Below are 9104 nucleotides of genomic sequence, written 5' to 3' on the forward strand. Positions count from 1 at the left end.
ATTTTTTCAATAAAACATCATACTATGCATGTCTATCTACATGTCTGGATTTGTGTCGTATTGCCATATTGGAAAACTATTTGCTATATCATTGTGTTTTGTCATTTGTGTTTTCTGTTTGGCTCAGATTTGTGGTGAGTTGTATTTTAGTTTTAACTCTTAGAAAGAGGATCCTCTTTAAAAATATCATTAAGTATTACTTAAAAAATAGAGTGGATTGAATAGCACTGAAACTTAGTATAAATAGTTCTAAGCTTTAATATATTTCGTCTAAGTTATTCACGGGAAGTTAGGGAAATCCATGTAGAATAAAGGGTAACTGTGTTTGGTTATTGAGCATATGTTTGCCTCGTTCGTTCATTGAATTTAATTGCCAATGATGTGAACAAGTACAAGTATATTTTTTCAAACTATATCTGGTTGTAAAAAATTCTAATTCTTTATCCACAAATTGACCCTTAGAAAAAGAGATCTGATGAGGCCCATTATATTAATTCAAAAAATTAAAAAGAAAATGGTACATCTATTTATAAAAATCAATGAAGGCAAAAGAAACACATGGTACTTATAAACATATTTATTGTTTAAGACAGTTGTAATGATAGCGTTTATAAGGAATTTTTTTGCATTATACTAGTACATGAACATTTGTGCTTTTAACATGTCGAATATTGTATTATACATGTATCAATAATCTACACATAAAAGTTTTCTCATGTTAAATGTCTCATAGGTTACTTGATTTGCATAATCAAAATCATTTAATCATTATTCAATCATTTGTGGAAAAAAAGTTTTTTAATATATTCATTTAAACAAAAAACAAAAACAAAAACAAAACCAAAAACAAAAAAACAAAAACAAAAAAACAACAAAAAACATAAAAAAAAAAACAAACAAAAAAACAAAACAAAAACAAGAGAAAAACAAGAGAAAAAACATTAAAGCATATGTTTGATTATTTACAAATTGATTTCAGATAACGTTTGATCTTCATCTTGTTGATTACCAATGGAAGCACCAGGGTTGCCTAGTTTTACCATTCAGGCAAACAGTACCTTTGTGCTATCGGGTGATACCCTTGCCATTAAGTGTCTCATATATAACATTTCCATACTAACCCTTGTGAATAGCTACTCAATAAACTGGTTTAAAGATGACGTGCAGATCACAAAATCATTCAGTGACGCCATCAATAATGCGAGATATAGGGTGCAGTTGAATATTGCAAAGCAGGAACAGAATGTAATGTCCGAGCTACAGATAAAAAGTAATTATTTTTTATAAGGCAATTTATGTATAAAACAATAAAAAATGAAACGAAAATATCGTTACATTTTGATTGTTCAAGCTTATAAAAGGAAACCAATGGTATCTATTTTTTTTTCAATTTCAGATATAACAATTGAAGACGTAGGTTCTTTTACTTGTGAACTGAAGGGAGGCAATATCATTAAACAGAGACAGTCAATTTTCATACTAAGTACTAGTTTAATAATTCATCATACAAAAACAGTGATTGTTTTATTAAATAAGGGAAAAAGGCATGGTTTATAGAAAAACAAATAAATGTTCCAATTTGTTTGATATATGAGCATGTAATCGATTCCGACGAAATATATATTTTCAGCAATTATACTGCAACCTGAGTGGACTTTCTTAACATTGATCGTTTTTATATGATTAACTATAAACTAAAGATTTTTTTTCAAAGTTTTTAGAGGTTTTCAAAAATGCAGATTTAAAACTGTTGCTTTTAACGACCTTATAAACTATTCTCACACTAAGTTCCAAATCTTCAACTAATTATTTTTGATTTAATATTGTTCAGTCAAACATGCGTTAATGCTTTTATTTAATTGTTTATGTCACCGGATTTAAAACTCATAAAAATGCATTGTCCTTTAATTCAATCTTGAAAGTTGATTGTCACATATTTTTTTATATCAAAGTTGATGATTCAAATGGAACGATGTATGTAAACTTGGCAGGTAACGATGTTCCTAACGTATATACTTTAGGAAATAATACCAGTCAAACTCCGTGAGTATGATTTAAAATACTTGTAGTACCATTAAAAAGTTTCATTCGGCCTACAATTTTGAAACTCTTTTAAAACATTCCTTACATTTTGAATGGGGTAATAATGTATGTTTTATGTGATGTGTTTGTATTAAAGTTACAACAATTCAAACCAGTCCATGAATCTTTTTTAAAAATACATTACATGACATACTATAAATTTGAATAAAAAAGTATATGTATACTGCTTGGTATTATGTGCAGGATTCAAATTCCATTGTTTCTCCCTAGATTCAATAAAACATATACTGAGTTTGATGCCGATGATGTGACGCCTGTAGAAATGATGGAGACGAATGTAACAAACACAACGGTTGCCATGGAAAACATCACGGACTATGATATTACAGATATCACAGATATCCCATCCGTAGAAATGATATCCGATAGTATGCCAGAAGAAATCACGAACTATGGACAGACGACAATAATCAACGTCAAGAATACAAGTGAGAACGTTTGTGATATCCTTCAATTTATTGCATTGTTTAATACAGTTAAGCTTACAATGTTTTGGTAAAACAAACATTTGCAATTTAAAAAGTCAATATTCAATTTATTGCTCTCAACCAATTATTATATCTCCTTTGTAATCAAAATTCTTTTTTTTTTGGCATACACAACTAACCCGCCCAAAATTCAAGACAATGATTTGAAATCTATATGCTTAGGTTTTGGCGCTTCGATGCATTAAACATGACTTTCTGCACTAGAACTTGCAGATAAATCGTTTTTTCGTTTATCAATTCTATTTAAAATGACATAACATACATATTACTTACTTTAAATAAATACATTCAGAATCATTCAAATAAATTTAAAAAATTTCGCACGAGGCATCTTGTTTTCGATTACGTGGAATTTTGGAGCTGTTGTATTGTTGTTTTTGATTTACATATTTATTTTAAAGCAAACCACATAAAATATATTCTCAAATGTTTTCTCAAACTACACATGCTTGTTAGAAAAAATAAACTTTAGTAAAATAAAATCAAAAGCAGGGCCTAGCGATGCATTTCTTTTTAATGTGACATGAAATAGTTAAATTCATGAACAATTGGCATCAGATTATTCTTTCTCGATTTTGAGGAAATTTTAGCTTTTTTATCAAAAGGTATTGACATAAAGCTTTTTCTTTAATATCAAAATATTATCTCAGGAATGCACAGAGATAAATGAGATAAATTGAAGTATAGTCTTCATTGAAAATAAGGAAGTATACATTTAAATAGGGGTGAACACAATTATCCCTTCAAAGTCGTAAGAACGAATGCCTTAGAATGTATGAATTGCATCAACATATTTATTCTAAGTACTATAATATATAGGAAACAGACACAATAAGGTCAAGATTGATTCTAGGACTAAACAATTGTGTTTATTATAATTGTATGTGTTTTTTTTATTATTATTATGGCCAGTGGTAATTTTAGTAATGCACCGAAGATCAACACCAAATAACGACGCATCGATTGATAAAACGTTGTATGATTTAGGTGTATATAAAACCCCAAACAAACCTAAATCCTATCGTTTGGAATAATTTACTAGTATAGGTTATTTACCATTCCATAATTTGATTTTACCTATGCTGTTATTATAAAAGAAAAATGTTTTTGTATATCTTAAAAAATACAATATCTTTAGTATGTCTTACATATTTCGAAAGCATTATCCGGTGAATTGAAAGTACGATCCGGACAAGATTCAACTGGTATTATTATAGGAATCGGTGTGACTGCATTCATCATAGTAGTGATAGGACCATGTATATTATTGACCACAAGAGCAGTGAAAAGACACCGAAAGAGAAGGTAAGTAAAATGACGAAGATTTATTCAAAATATTTTGAAGTATATATACATGTTTTATTATAATATTTTTAATAATGTTTATTTGATACATTTGTTTAATTTATGTTCTTTCCCTATTTGTTTTTATGGCAGAATGTTTTATACAGTTATACATTGAACTTTATTTCACTTTCTCAGGCAAAGCATGGCATATACTAATTAATTCAAAACAACGTATTAATGCAACCTTATTTCACTATATAGGACCGCTTTGCAAAACATCTTAGTACATAATATGTTTTACGGTGCGACTGTTGTGACGAGCACAGCATATGATCAAACAATGAATTATAATAAATCAATAAGAATAAAATTAACAACGTATAATTTGAATGCAAAAAATAAAACCTATTTTTCAGTAAATTTCATTATTCATAGTTTATACGATTTGTTATAATTTATTCATTTATAAGTAGAACACTAGTTTAATCTCAGATACAATGTTGTTGAATGATAAAGATTTTAATATACAAATATTCATTGCACTGTATCTCCTCTTTTAAAGTGATTATAACGTCAGTTAATCCCCCTTTTTTGCAGTTGACATTTTTCATAAACGTACATATAAAACTTGACTCATCATACCCCCCCCCCATTTAAAAAAAAAAATATTTCATTTTTTTTTCAACAATTTACACATAGAAAATCGACTTATCATGGATTTGCCCCTCCACTTTTTAAAATCTACGTTTAAAAATATTTGCTTAACATATGGAAAGAACACCCCCCACCTCCCCCACCTCTCCTGCATGTAATAAATTGAAGTAAAAATAAAGAAACTATTGAACTGCTAAAGGGGTGAAGGATTAGAATTTTCATGATTTTTTTCTTTTTGCTCGCAAAGATTTTTTGGATGAGGCTGCCATCCACCCACCCACCCCCTTTTAAAAAAAAGGCGATGCTGCGTGTACTTTTCAGGAGATTACCGTAATTATAGTGAATAAAATAAATGTAAGAGTGCAATCTACAACTGTTTCCTATATCTGAAGAAATGTCCTTATTCTTCAGCCGTTTTTTAGCTTAGCCTTTGCAAGATTTTGAGAGGATTTCATTTCAGCAGATTTACAATAACTTCAGATAGAGTAATTTCCCCTTATCAGTGCTTATTGTGACGTCTAATCTGACGTTGGTTCAGTGTCGCCTGACTTTTTAAAACTCCCCTGAGAAATAAAAGAACGCGAAGTTTTATTTACTTAAAAAGCATGATGTTCGTACATTTACACATATGCTTCTCAAAAGTTTTCTTTAATTTTCGCGAAAACGTGAGGTTGGAAACCATTGGTACTATGAATTGTGGGTCAAAATTTACTAACGCCGAAAAAATTTATCGGATCAATGTGTAAACCTTTGTGACGTCACTCGATTGAGAGTGTACTGAGGTGAACTTTAGAGGTAGCCCTGGCTGTATGTCGTATACATCGTTATTGTTTTAATTGTCTTGTTGATTCTCGTGAGAGTGTGAAATGATAAAAATTGCCATGATAACAGGGAACTACTGGGACGATTAAAACAATGCATTACTGGTCCGATTTACTGACGCCAAAAAATCCATTGAATGAATGTGCAACTAGTCCGAATTTTCTATTCACACACACCTTGCCCGTAGAGCTCGCTTCGCTCCGGCGCTGTGCGCCGGCGAGCTGCGCTCGCTAAAATTACTCATGTAGAACTCCAATATACTAAAAAATAATGTTGTGAACACCCATTTTAAATACCAGTCCAGGCTCTTTATATGGTGAGATGGTTATCATTCATTTATGAGCTACATGAAAAAAAAATTTGAAACACCTGAGTTGATTTTTGTTTTCCATAGATGTAAATGGGATAAGTTACAGTGTGCATATGTAATGAGTTTTGTTAAATTAAAGTAAAAGGATGTGTTCTTTATGAAAAATGACACTAACAAACTGTCAACTATCGCAAAAATCCATAAAACAAAATACAAATTCAAAGCAAAAATACGCAGATCTCTTAAAGGATAGAGGTAGGATCAGGTACTTCGGGGGATTGAGCATCCTCTGCTGACCGGTAATGCCACAAAATAGGAAATTTCAAAATCGGAAAAATGCCTCAATAAGGGGAAAACGAAATGCCCATGAAAATATCAGGTGATAATTTTGACCAGAGTGTGTTCAAATCTATAATAAAACCTCTATGCTTTATTTAGATTTGACCACGCCTCAACCAAAATTATTACCTCATAATACTCAAAGAATGATCAATTACATTTATATAAATCTTAACGATTGTACAGTTAAATTCTGGAATATTATATAATTTTTTTAATTTCTCTTACTTATGCAAATCCTTCTTGCGCCTCAACAACACATCATATGAATTTATAGGACCGTACAATACAAAATCGATTCGTATGGTAATCACAGACAGACACTGAAACATGTTAATATTATATTTCTTCTTCCGTAATTAACAGCTATGCACGAGAAACGTCCCTTACCATAAGCATTTTTAAAGGAAAATAAAAAGAAATTTAATATTTGATTTACAACTTACAGATTGCATATCTCAGGACCCAACGATGAAAGACCCCGAGATAGCGTGTCATTGGACAGTTACGACGATGTAGACACAAATGAATATATGAACCATTCCATGGAAAACATAAAAAACACAAGAGAAAATACAGACATAGATTGTTCTATTGAAGAAAACGATCAGGAATTTATAGCATATGATCAGGAATTTGAATTTGGGATATCAACAGGAGCAACAGGTGGCAATGACAACAGACACACTGAAAACCAAACCGCAGGCTCTCCTTATAATAGAATAGTACGGAAAAGTTTTAAAAATCGTGAAAAGTTTTTAAGTATGAATCCATTTTCTAAGGATTATGATTCGATCTCCGCAAAATCTGTGAAAACTGACGATACAGAGGCAAGAAATGACAGAAGAAAACACAATTATGAAAAATGTCACATAAAAGTCTTAGAAGAATATAAGTAAAATACAAATTCTGCAAGCTAGCTCTTTATGAATGTAAACATGTATACATGTAACACGTAAACATTTATACATGGTTCACTGTACAATGTGCGCAAAATAGAACACATAAAAAGGCCAATGAAATACCGGACATAGCAAGAATGCATACTTTTTTAAAACAATTTTACATTTTGTGACAGCCCAAGGCACAACAGTTATTATTATTGAAAGGGTCCAAGGTCCTGGGGCTCATATTGGTCAGGGGTTGACACAGCGTGTAAAATGGAAAATGGTATGAAGTATTTTATCTGTTGCATAATGAATAATAACATGTCAAACACATTTTCTAAGCCTAAACTCTATGACTATTTATAGACGCGTGAATTACTTTAGACGATATTTTGGGACGTATAATGATTGCCTTAAATTTTTATCTGATTTGAAGTGAAAAAAACCCCAAAAAAAACCCCCAAGAGTTGCTAATGAAGGGCTGTACGGATTCGTATCAGCCCTACATATTAATATCTGCATTGTTCAATCTGTATTAGCAACACAGGCTTATTTGAATATCATAAGTAAGCTGATTCGCATATGCACACCTTTGTACCAATAACGAAGTATTTGATATAATTGGTTTTAACATTTATGATGATAATGAATACATATATTCAAATTTTTATCAATTAAAACGGGGCGAGATTGAAAGTCTCAAAATATATATTCAGAACCCAACATCAATCATTTTTGTAATCATTTAATGCATGAATGTTAACAACGTAATATTCATTAAAAAGACACAAATAACTCCTTTTGGTTTCTTTGTGCGATTCTATGTTATGCTTATCTATGTACTATTCCCATTGACACTACTTGAAGTAAGTATCCAGTTAGGAAGACAACCCTGGGGTAGATTGTTGTTTTGACTACACGTTTTAGTTAAGTTTTTCATTACAAACGAAGTTTATCTATTTTGCACTAAAAAAACTGTTTATTTGTTTATTCGTTTACTTGTAGATAGGAATGCGCGAGACAACTGATTTGTCTTACGATATACCAACTTAAATGTAAATATTTTAACGCATAACAAAAAACAATGCTTACAAATGATGATTATGTATATATTTTTGTAACGCTGTCTTATTTTGTGTACATAAACTAGTTTAATAAACCCTTCGATGCCGACCATGTGGTTGCACACTTCATTTAACACTGGTGCAAATTCCTTCAAATTTTAAATTTTAGATTAGGATACCAATGTTTCTTTAAGTATTTACATCGTCGAAGATTATGTTCGATCCTTTTTTTCAATTTATCCATGATCTTGTCACATATTGTTTGTCTATATTCTAAATATCAAGTCAAAAATTAATTAACACTGTTTGTTCTTTCATTTGTGTGATAACTTTCAACCAACATAGATACCTGATGTATTATTTCAAACATAAGATACGGAACTTAAAACTGGGGTATTGCAAGGTTTTATTTAAAAAATAGAAACTTCTAATAAATAAAAGGAGGACAGTGAGTGTTTTTAAAGAAAAAAAAACCCCCATTAACATATGCCTAATGGACCAAGGTAAAACAATGTTAATGTCATTAAGAATACCTAGTTAAGAGTTTCAAACGAACCACAGTGAAATATTTTAATTCTAATTGTAACACAGCATTAAATTGGCTGATACAGAAGGAGGGGCATGTGTTATATTGTATAATATAACTTGCTATGAGGACACACCCCTTTGACAACATCTAGCCGGAACTACTTTATTTGTCCATATAAATCATATAAGTATACATGTGTATACCAATGTGAATAAATAGAGTATGATTGAATTTTTTTTCTTTTTTTATTTAAATAATATTAATTTGTATCAAATAATTCAGGTTTTTTTTTTTAAATTTTAAAATAAATTTGAACAATGAGTTAAAAATGACGCATAGAACTAAAACATGGGGGCATGTGTATAGATGTTATTTTGCATGTGACGTCTGCTGTTCTGTAAACAATAAAAATGGCAGATTTTAATTTAAAGTATGAGTTTGCTCCTCATTGGAAAAATCCTGGAGAAACAGAAGAAATTGATTGAAACACTTTGGAAGAAATTTTCATCCCTGACAGTGAACTTGTTTGTTTTGCTGTATGTTATGAAATTTCTGCCTTCACATCAACAGAGGAAGCAGCACACAAACTTAACATGGCTCTTATCTTTCCAAATTCGTTGC

The 9104-nt window shown here is 30.6% G+C and overlaps 2 long non-coding RNA genes across 2 annotated transcripts; both read left to right on the plus strand.

The window, feature by feature from the left end:
• LOC105319649 (uncharacterized) lies at positions 1-2061 on the plus strand. Its single transcript, XR_004599998.2, has 4 exons — positions 1-134; positions 980-1270; positions 1397-1483; positions 1953-2061. It is a non-coding gene; the product is annotated as an uncharacterized lncRNA (long non-coding RNA).
• A 192-nt stretch (positions 2062-2253) lies between these two features.
• On the plus strand, positions 2254-8261 carry LOC117686922 (uncharacterized). Its single transcript, XR_010711241.1, has 3 exons — positions 2254-2531; positions 3752-3896; positions 6452-8261. It is a non-coding gene; the product is annotated as an uncharacterized lncRNA (long non-coding RNA).
• The last annotated feature ends 843 nt before the right edge of the window (positions 8262-9104 follow it).

Source organism: Magallana gigas, chromosome 1, assembly GCF_963853765.1.
Source record: "Magallana gigas chromosome 1, xbMagGiga1.1, whole genome shotgun sequence".
NCBI classification, from domain to species: domain Eukaryota; kingdom Metazoa; phylum Mollusca; class Bivalvia; order Ostreida; family Ostreidae; genus Magallana; species Magallana gigas.